General features: G+C 41.0%; 1 protein-coding gene across 1 annotated transcript in view; it reads left to right on the top strand.

The window, feature by feature from the left end:
* Positions 1-2828: 2828 nt before the first annotated feature.
* LOC121813190 overlaps positions 2829-11629 on the top strand; it is a gene marked incomplete at its 3' end in the record, with an annotated part of 44373 nt that continues 35572 nt past the window's right edge. Inside the window, 1 exon segment of the mRNA XM_042216771.1 lies at positions 2829-3158.

Here is an 11629-nt window from a genome sequence, read left to right as displayed (position 1 = left end):
AGGCAGCTCAGATGCAAGTGAGTTTATTCATCACATGGTGATACAAACAGAAATGGCGAAGGTGAGCATGGAAACTAAGCAAAAACCTAAACCGGGAAAACTAACAGTACACGAATATGAAGAAGTACACGAAGGGAAGACGAAAACACGGAACACAAGGGGTGGGAGCAAAGCACCACAACACATCACTATATAGACAGTTACACAGAGGGAGACACAGAAGGCAACAACACAGGGCGGAACAAATGGACAGAGAAGACTAAACACAGAACAGAGTGCACAGAGAAACAAGGGGGGCAGGGAATCAAAACCTAGGAAGCATAGAATAACTCACAAACTAAACTGACATAATACAAAAATCACAAAGAACTGAAACCACTAGATCAGGAGACCCAGGACCCTGACAGATAAGCAGACGAACCAGCAACTAACAGAGGCAAACACAAGGCTTAAATACACAGAGGGATAACGAGGGGAATGAGACACAGAAGGAGGACACAGCTGGGAGTGATTGACAAGACGAGACAGAGGAAACGCAAACTAAACACACTGACATGAGACACGGACCTTCACAACAAAGCAGGAAATACATAGACTGAACTTAGAGGTACAACAAAACACAGAACCAAAACGTAAGAATAAACAAAGATACATCATGAAATCAAAGATTAACAATACAAAACAGAAAACACTGAGTCACAGACCCAGGATCGTGACAGTTTTATTGAAAATATCCTTTTTATTTCTCATTGCACTCTGAAATGAAAGCATCGTACAAATAAGCAGTTGGAGTTAAAAATAAATCATGAAACACATTTATAGACCAAAGTTTATTCTATTTTTTTTTTTTTTTTTTTTTTTTGCCTGTCCCGTTTGGCTCTTTTGCCATCAGAATTGTTGTCTAAAGGCAAAGAAAGATGCCCAACGGATTTACTTTACCAAATTGACCATCCCAGCCTTGCCGTAATGGTCCATTTGATTCACCTTTTATTGTTTATTTTATTTTCACTTACTGAATACGGGACAGACTTGACTGGGGGAAAGAAGGGGAGAAAGAAAGAGGGAAAGAGAAACAGCTGAGAAGAGGGACGGGGGAGAAGGGCAAAAAACAAAAACCAACAGAATGAGCAGAAAAAAAAAAAAAAAAAAAAAAAAGCATATATCAATCACCTGGATCACCTGCTGAGAAAGAAAAAAGAAAACAAGCAGAAGAGAACAAGAGTAATAGAATAAACAACATCACAATGATATATGGGAATATGACAGTAAATACTAAATATTAAACATTATTGTGCAGCACATAAGATCAACAGAACACAGTGTGCTTTGAGGTAGGAGCCAAAAAGGGTGTAGTTTGTGGGTGTGATCACCCGTGTGTACACCTGTGAGCATGGACGCGCTTGTTTTTTAAAAGGTTCCTTCATGTAATGATCTGCTAGAGGGTGTGGGGGGGCCACAGCCCCGTCCTCCAGGGCATGAAGCAGGTATGGAGGAGATCAAAACTCCAGACATCCAGAGGCCCCCAGAACACAAGAGACCAAGGAAGACCAACAGAGGGGCAGCCGTGCCACAGGGACACAAACTTCGCTACTAAAGAGGCGCGCTCATATCTGACAAGCCTCTGCGACACCCCCTATGCGTATTTCATGAAGTGCAGTCTGTGGCCGCCATACCACCGAACGAAACAAAATATGCTGGCTCACTCATGACCAACGGCAGCAATCCCCCGCCGCTATTTAAATAAAATAAAATAAAATAAAGTTCGGGGGCACCTGCTGCCATGTCGTTTAATTTGTTCGAATCACATTTAGCCAATAAAATGTGTGCTTTAGTTTCTGTGTGAACGGGGTGGTGGAGTCCTCATGGCCAGCGAGCTCCACTAAACACACAAACATGAGGGAGAGGAAGATCAGAGAAGCAGCTACAGAGCAGTAAATATGGGGGTATTTTAAATACGAAGGCCTACTAGAGTCTGCAAGAGTCATATCAAACAGACTTTAAATAACTTAAAAACACAGATGCATTAGAACTATGCATCCAGTAATGAAGCTGGAACAAAATAGATGAACAAGTGATTAGGACTGGGCGACATATCGAGTTTCTAAATATATTGATATATTTTTATATGAGATGTAACAATATCGTTTATATCGATATAGTTTATGTTACATTATAATTATACTCGTGGAGCCGCAAGTTTGCCTCTCTTTCGTCCACTTTTGTCTCTACGCTGCGTTACTCCGCCTCTCTCCTTCACTGAACACAACTCCCCCTCCCCCATCGCTTCACCTGCAGGCAACAAGATGGACACGGCAGCTATCAAAGAGGAGCTGGTCGGTAAAAAGAAAACATTTGAAGATTACTATTTTAGTGCTGTCAGCGTAAAGTTAATGCCATAACTGCATTAACGGGGCAAATCTCCGTTAACTAGTTACCGCGGATCACCCCGTGCGTGGGGCTGGGCGCCGTTAGTGAGTGTTAGATTTAATATTATTTTATGCCATGTTATACCCCTAATTAAAGATTGTGAATTATTATGTAGTTTTAGTTTGCATTATCTCCTGAATTAGAAGAAGCTGATAACTATTGCATTAGTTAAACTGATTTGCATTACATTAGACTGCTGATTTATTGTGGATGAATGATATTGTTTTTGATGCACTCTAGTTATAAGAAATACTGTTTGCAGAAAGTCATCGCCTTATTTGTCTGATTAGAAGAGAACAGTAACTGGAGTTTTCTGCCCCATCTCAGCAGGAGCAGATAAACAGGGAGCCAAGGTCGTAGCTTAGGCGCCGTGTGAGAGAAAAGTGTTTAGCTTTATGTGATGTTTAGGCTTTTTATGATAAGGTGGAGGACACCAGAGGCTATAAGAGTTTGAGCAATGCTCCACCTTTTTGAGATCTGAGGCTGTCTGCATACAGTGTCCATCTCCCACGCGTGTGATGCATTAAAATCATCGTTTGACTCAACCCGGCCGGACCAGTGTTGTTATTGTGGTTTTTTCTCTTGTTCCATCCCCATATTTTGAACTCTAACAGCTTGGGGGCTCGTCCTGTGGTATTGGGGTGGAATTTAAAGGTTTGGACGGTCCGAGGTTGTCGAACGGACAGGCACGAAGCCAGTGGTCTGACGTGAGTGGGCATAAGCCGGCTTATCTAAAGGTAAGGCACTACCTGTTGAATTATTTCCAAAGTGTGCCAAATTGGACATGATAAATTAAAGTCTACTCACTGAAATTACTGGTAGAGGGTCTGTTTTGATTTTGATGAGATCCGTGTGTGTTATGCAGTTAAAGTTGCTTAAGAGTATTTAATGAAGTTGAAAAATATGAAAGTAAAATGTTGGGTTTGAGTCCCTAAGGATATTGAGTAAAGGCTCAAGTAGTTTGGTAGGGAATTGGTCGTATTTTTGATTACAGAGGCGTCCAGAAGGCTATACAGATCTGGTCTTTGATTATAAAAGTGGTATGGCTCCTTGACCTTCGGTGGACGCCTTAGTCGTGTTTAGGTAATGTTGTTCAAATTGTGTAGGCAAAAATTTTATAGGACGGCACCAGAAGTTGCTAAGAAGCGCATTGCCCGAGGTACGCTCCTCCGGCCGTGGGACGCCCAATGCCTGTCGGCCTAGGGTAGTTCAGTTTGGTACTGTGGGAGCTGGGCATCTCCGAGAACAAGCTAAGTTGGTTCACCTCACCGTTTCGAAACGGTGTCATGTGCTTTTTTGGAACTAAGTTAAATTGAGTTAGGGATTTAGAAATTAGGTCAGAAACTGTTCCAGGTCAGATATGTTGTTGATACAAATATGAAGAATGTGGTTGATCGATTTGGTTGTCGTAGTTGTGGATTAGGCGAACTCCAAGTAAAGATATTAGTTCAAAGAGTATCTTTCTTCGGTGAGACCCGTTATTTAAATTTGTCGAAATTTGTTAGGTGCTGAATCTGTCAGGCCTGCAGTGTTGTAAATATAAGACGTCTTTGTAATATAAAATAATAGAGTTTTGTCTGAGCTTTGTGTGACCTGTGTGTAGACAGTGCAGCTGCAGCGCTGCGAGCTATTTTTAGACTGTGTGTGAACATGCAAATGAGTGGTGCTGTGAAGCGCACAGAGGACTTTTGTTCCTGTTTAGCGTGTTTTTGAGTTTTATAATTATGATTTGCAAACAATGATACATGCCTGTAACGGATTTTGCTGATTATAATATTACAAATAAGGTTTTGAATGACTATCGCTGAATGTTTGGATGTTCGGCTGGGTTTTGATATAGAAGAGACAAATGTATATGATTAAGACCGGCACTCAGTCGGCAGAGTAAGATTGTGATGAAGAATGATATTAAATAAATCTCTAGTGTGTTGATAGGCACGGCCTGGCATCCCAACAAGCGGGACTTTATGACAAACGCAGTCGCCTGAAAGACACACAGCAGAATTAAAGAGATAGAAGTTACATAAAATTCCCACGACTTGTGGGTGGAAGCGCCGGCTAAAAATGAAAAACACACACAAGAAGATTGGAAAGTTAGTAACCCTATGAAAAAAGAACTATAGCCTATAAACGCACATACAGCAATGAAGAAACAGCTTACACCCATGAACGTAGTGAAGACTTTACCAGCAAGTTTAAAGCAGTGAAACTTAACATCACACCCGCCGTTAAAAATAAAGTTTGTCCAGTACTAACAAATAAACTCTCTGGGTTGCAGGACAACAACTTAACTTCAAAAAAAAAAAATAAAAGAACTGGTCTGACCAACCAGTGAAACACGACAAATTTAGTGGTTAGAAGAGTCAAATTGTGACTGTTTTCTGCTGATTGATTAATACAAGTGATTACTGAATGAAAGAAAAGTCCATTTTGTGCTTTAAACATGATCTTAAGAATTTTAACATGTACCTGTGTTGTCCTGTCAGCTTGGTGGGTTTGAGTTGAATATGTATTTATATTGAGAAAAAACAAAAAAGGGGGAGAGAAGGTGACACAGGGCCGGCCCCGGTGTTTCTCCCCTCTCTGAGTGACGACAGCCAAAACACATCATTATTTTCGTTCTGTTTTGTTTTGTTTTGTTTTTTCTTTGTCTTTTTCTCTTTATGTTGATTACAGGCTGCTTTGTCGCCCAGAAAGCCGAGGCTGACCCTGGACTCCTGCCTCTCCTCCCTACCATCTTTGCTCTCTCCTCCACCATCTTGTGATGTGACCCTGACCAAATGCTATAGCAGCTGGACACCACAACAACAACTGAAGAGGTCAACAGCGCTGCAGGAAAACGATCTTATGCAGCGGAGACGGAGAGCAGTTAAATCCTAAGGCCCGTTTCATTACACGGGGGAGATTTCCAGACAGCTTCAGCTGACAGAGCTGTGACGAGACGCCCATTAAGCCCGGAGGAAAAGTGAGGCCGAGCAAGACAAGCTGACTTAACCACGCTGCATTAAAAGCTGTGCAGGACAGTGACGGGCCAACACTGATGATCGGGCAGTAAAAAGGGCGTGCCAGAGACAGGAGGACGTAACTGAGGTCAGGAGGCACCTCAGAATGGACAAAAGCACCAGGAGAAAATAAGCTGAAGGCACAGGTGTCGGGGCTCGGCCAGGAGCTGACCTCTGAGAAGACCGAACAGCAGAGCCGTCAGAAGGCCGTGGAGCAAAGCAAGGGAAACATCAATGGACTTCAATCTGATGTGTACGGAAAAGATCTGAGGTTTCTGTCCCTCAGTGAAGAGCTCAAGACATCAGAGCAGAAACTGATGTCGGATGGCATGACCAAGCGGAGTCCCAGCAAGCGATGCGGAGCTCTGGACTAGATGAGAGTGATTTCCGCGCGATGAACGGGGATGGTTCGTGCTCTGGTAGCTTCTTCTCGCTCCGACTGAGTCGCCGAGAACCAACACATGGCCACCTGGATGGGACACGATCGACTGAGCCTCTGAAGTGCAGCGGATCGAGCCATGAAGCTCTGCGCCCTGCCGGCGCAGATGTAGCATCCCAGAAAGCCCTGAGGCCTTTGTTAAGCTAACAGAACAAACACTGAGGTCTTCCACTGGGGAGGTTGCTGCTGCAGACTCTCATTATACACCCTCTGGATGTCAGCCGTTTCACCTGCAACAAAGGACAGCAGCGCACTCTGACAAGCATAGAAACGGACTCCTCATACATGTGATATCTGCGACTAGGAGGCTGGAGGTTGACAGGGAAGAGAATGTCTAGGCAGATCCCAGCAGCTCAGACTCCCAGACTTCAGAGAGTCGATGACACTGTGGAGCTTCTGGCAGGCTCAGGACCTCAGCAAGGAGATGAGACAACAAAGCAGAACGAGCAGCATGGCTGCAGCTGAACTCTGACTGAACAAAACCTTGACTTGCTGGGAGAGACAGAGGAAGAGCTGGCGCAGCAGCGTAGACTGGAAGCTTGGCACGAACATCCAGACGAGTTGAGCTGCGTATCAAAACCCTGAAGGAGCTGCAGAAGCAAAAGGGTCAAGTTAAGGAGGAGCGAAATAAGGAGAAGATGCAGGATACTGGAGAAAAGGTAGCTGCCTCAATCGGGGCCAGAACCAGTATGGACAGAACTTTAGAGCAGCATCACCAATGGACGCAAACAGACTGAAATGGAGGAGGGCAGGACCCCAGGGCAGCTTCTAAGGCCGTGGTTTACCCAGAACACCAGAACAGGAAAGTGATGAACACAAACACCCACACAACACACACATCTACTGCCACTTCAGTAGAAACTAGAATTACGACGGATGGTGAGAATGACACACACAGCACAAATTGAAATGCTGATTCAATTCACTGAGAAGTGATACACACACGGCTGATGCAATGAAGAATGCTTTACTAACAAATGCTGCACACAAACATTCAAATACAGAGTCGGTTACAACAACAAGAACCCATGATTATTTATTGGTTAAATGGATTTCATGTCACAAGGGCATTTGTAGATTTAGGGGACAGGGTCTATGCAGTTTTGGTATGAAAACATGTCTGTGTGTGATGTCTGTTTATGGCTCAAGGCCTCCACTGAATTGTTTACTGTGCTTCACACAGCTAACAAGGAGCAGTGGCTACAGAGTGAAAATGATGGAATGAACGGTGTGAGTTTATTTGGAGAAAATATGAAAAGGTTGTGTTGATTTAGATCTGCGTGTTTAAGTTTCTGCCAAAGCAAAGCGTTTGTGTGAACCAGTGTCCACTATTGATCAAGGCAATCAACATGTTTTTGTAGTGCAAAAGAAAAGGAGTTACGGTACCTGTCATCTATGCACAATATGTCCCGGTGAGGGAGAAAACTTTTTGGTTGAATTTTGGTTGACTTGGTTTTGTTTGACACTAGGTGATTTTATCAGTGAGGTTTGGATTGTTTTCTTCTCTAAGAGAGAGAAAGATGTTTTATGACTTGGACATGTTTGCAATGGGCCCCAGTATTGTTATTATATGAGTATTTTAATTGGTTACGTTTGTTTTTGCTTTGTTACAGTGCACTGAGATAAGAACATCTGAGAGGTGTGATCCACCGGTGGTGATATTTTGGTATTTTGTGAGTTCCTGATTTAACAAATCGGCTCCTTAATCCAGGCCTGAGAGATTGAACTTTAAAGCGCTATAAAATATTCTTACTGAAAACAGTCGCAAAGTGTTTTTCTCCATGATTATAATGGGCTGGGGAGAAATTCACTTATATGGGACACTGATCGAATGAGAAGTCCTGAGCCTAAAAGGATTGCAGCGAGTCAATCCAGTCCAAGAAAAAACAAAAGGAACTGTTTCCTTTAAAATGATGACGTCATCTTGCTGGTGATGGAGGCTCGAGATAGGTTGCGCGTGAGACCCATTATCAGCAATCTGTGTATGAATGTGTGTGGATGTATGCATTGACTGGACGTGTGATGGATAAAGTAATGACGATACTGGCAAAAAAAAAAAAAAAAAAAAAAAAAAAAAAAAAAAAAAAAAAAAAAAAAAAAAAAAAAAAAAAAAAAAAAAAAAAAAAAAAAAAAAAAAAAAAAAAAAAAAAAAACGGCGATTAGGATAGAATGTCGAAATTCCCAGCGTGAAGAGTGTTTTGTCTTGTTTGTTTGTTTTTGTCAAGAACAGAAGATGACAGAGACTAAAGGGGGAGGCTGCTAGCGTTCACAGAGGTGTGAACTGCAGACTGTAACCCTTTGGTTGCTAATTTTGAGTTACTGATGTTTGCATTAAGAAAATTGTGTTTAGTAGCTGTGTTTTCGATTAATGTACATTATAAAATGGTTGGGAATGTAAATGTTAAAGTGAAGAAAAGGTCGTTATTCACTCATGACTGAACAGGTTATTTTAACCATGGCGGCTCACTGTAAAGAGTCAATTAATTTATGGGTTAAAAATTAAAAATAAAAAAAAAACCTGCACTGAGGTTTATGAATAATCAGGGAATGATAAGACTTGCTCAAACTCAAAATAGAGATATGTAATGATAAACACTGGTCCCCGCCTTTTGGGTGCTTTTGAAATAGTCAGCAATTTAAAACGTAAGAAGAACCGATAGGTGGTGTGAGGGTGCTGCTGCACAAGAACAAGAGCAAGATAAAGTAAAATATTGTGTTTAGCTTTGAGAAGTTTAAATTAAAATGTAACCATTACACTCAGAGGATCAATATGAAGGTTCATATATGCTTAATTTTGTAATGAAGTACATGACTGGTGACTGTTCTGTCCTGAGCTTTTGTTTTTTCAGCACCCGCTTGGACCACACCAACAGTTTCTCGCACCGAAAAAGGAGGTACTTGCAAAGAATAGAGAGGAATATCATCAAAACTGGGAAAGGTAAGCCCCAAAGGGGGTGATAATCGCCATAACTTTCACTTATGGTCAAATTCTCAAAATTTGACCCTGAACTTGAAAAAATTCTTAAACATTTAGAGACAAAGTGGAGGTTTAGATAAACATAATGTCGAAAACCACATAAGGATGGAGCATTTGACATGATAAGATAGGTGAATAGACACGCAGTAAATGTTGATCATGTTGATTATGTTTATTCCAGTGTGCAGAGCAGAGGATTATTATTATTAAAGAAAATAAATGAAACTAACGAAAACTAGAAGTGGAAAAACGATTTGCTTAACGGAAATAAACAAAAAAAAGGAAAACTAACTAAAACTGTAATGAATGTTCACAAAACTAGCACTAAAAGTAATGGATTTTAGTAAAATGTGTTTAGTTTCATTGATGTGTGCGCGCCCTGCAATAGCTCAAGTAAGGCGCTACGTTAGTCGAGTCGTCTGTGGTGCTGCTCCGTCCACGCGCAGAATCATCTCAGGAAAGTCGGGGAAAGCGCCAGAGTCCAATTAGGATTTTTAATAGGACTGTTTTTAGATATAGCAAGAGTCTTGTAGTGGAGAGAGACATAATGTCCTCCTTGAGACCCAGGAGGAAGAAAAGAGAAAAAAGGGAAAAGTATTTTCGTTTTTTCTTTTTTTCTTTTTTAAGATAAATCAAGTGAGTACATAAAAATTGTTATAATTTTTAATTTAATTGCATGTGAAGGAGTCATTATACAATGTCGAACTAAAACATTCAGAGCTATTAGGAAACAGAAATGTCCACTGACATTGTCATAGCGGATAAACTTTTTATATTTATCAAAAAGTAGATCATGTGCACTGCTTTCTATTTCACAAAAGTCAATTCATTTAGTGATATCTGAGGAAGTACTGATTTTTATTTGGAGACACAAAGGAACATTTGGCACTCTCCCCATCTCACATCATGTTTTTGTTGCACCCAACCTACTCTATCAATTGAAATGCCTTGGACTGTTAACCATTTCCAAGTGAGTGACCTTGTCAATTGGCTCTTTTCTTGATTTTGGAGAGAACTCTTCATTACTAGGTATTATTCAGGTCTTGTCACATGTTTGTCCCTGGTTTCTCAGCAAGAGGAGCTTGAACTCCAGATACTGGGAATCTTTTCGCAATTGAGATCACTGATAACTTTAGCAACGATCGTGATCTTGTAGAAACAATTAGGGCCATGGATCATCTATAATAGCGACTCTTATTTTTACTTTAGTGGAAAACATTTCTGCATTTTACCAATTATTTTCTCAAAATCAAATCCAGATTTCCTAATTTGGTTCTTGAAGATCAGACGACAGATAGGTGCCCGTGTTTTTCTCTATTACACCTGCCACTGCATCTGATGAATCTTTGTGTGGCTCCTCCTGGGTTCTCACCCTCTCCTATCTGGCTCACATGACTCTCATCTTCTGAAAAATCTATGTTTGAATCTCGCTCAATTATTCTGTTAAGAATTCTCTCTGCCTTTGTCAAAGAGTTGTCTACTAGGAAAAAGTGAAATAAATATAAGTACAAAGTCCCGACGTGCACTAGAGTACACATTAATAAATTAGTCATGTTCTCTGTGATAAGCCTAATTCTTAAAGACCCCTCAAATTATTTACTAGATGTTTATTTTAGAAAATTAATCAATGTCTGAGTTTAACAAAACATTTTAAAAGTAAATATCAAGCTTATCTTTCTTTCTTCCATAAAATGTGCTTGTGGGCATGCCAGCCATTTTGAAAAGGAGGGAAAAAACGATTGGCAAGGCCACACCCCCACACACATGGGATATAATTTTAAAGGTACTGTTGTCCTCTCTAAGAAACATCAGGACTTGGATGAGTGGCAAGTAGAGTAGGAGAGCTACAAGCAAAAACTAAATGTGTACTAGTGTGCAAAAATGAATTACTGGGGCATCAGGAGGTTATGAGGGACATTTATAAAACTAAAAATCCCACAAACCTTGAAGTGCACTTGAAAAGCTCACACAAGAAGGTTAACCTAGCTTACCTTGAAGAGCTCATCAGGGGGAGCACACTCCCCCTCCTTGAAGAGCTCCCCCACTCAACCCTCATCCCCAGAAAACAGCTAACCCCAGATAAGGCAGCGTGATGCATCCCGAGACAACAGGACTGGGACATCTAAATAAATGTGTGAGTCAATCGCCTTCAAAAAGTTTATCAATTCACTTGAACCAAAATTAGGAGCACCTGGTGCTGAAAGAGTTAATAGTCTCAATACCCAAGGATAAGCAGAAGAGCATGACTGATATGATGGAGCTGGGATTTTGTTACACTTAATTTTTGCAAAACACAACTAAAACTATAACTGGCGCTAATCAAAACTAAACTGAAACTAAGGATTTTCAGAAAATAAAAACTACACTAAACTAGCAAAGAATTGGTAAAAACTAATTACAACTGGTAAAAATTGAAAATCTAGAGTCGAAACTAAATAAAAATAAAAAACAAATGAAAATGGCAAAACGATTAAAACCCTGGTGCAGAGATTGGAAAATCTGACCAGGAAACGTTATAAAATGGATTGTCAGGACAGTCAGCGTTAAAGTCACCTTTGACAGTCCAGACTAACATGGCGTTGAACATCTTCAGGGCGGAAAAAGGTTGGTGTGACCAAGGTGTGGTTTGGCTTGTTGTATGTATATTTCGAGATGATCTGGCTCTGGATGGACCAGTTACCAGGGCATGGAAGGAGGATGGACTCATCAAATGAGGAGAAGGAGTTTTCTGGGATTGGAGATCTTCTGGGTGAGTGGTTGACTGAAAGCATGCATAAAATAAAA

This window comes from Haplochromis burtoni, unplaced genomic scaffold, assembly GCF_018398535.1.
Source record: "Haplochromis burtoni strain Fernald_Lab_line unplaced genomic scaffold, NCSU_Asbu1 Contig_1251, whole genome shotgun sequence".
Taxonomy (NCBI): Eukaryota; Metazoa; Chordata; class Actinopteri; order Cichliformes; family Cichlidae; genus Haplochromis; species Haplochromis burtoni.
The sequence above is the reverse complement of the archived record's forward strand: the minus strand, read 5'-3'. Positions and strand labels throughout refer to the sequence as shown.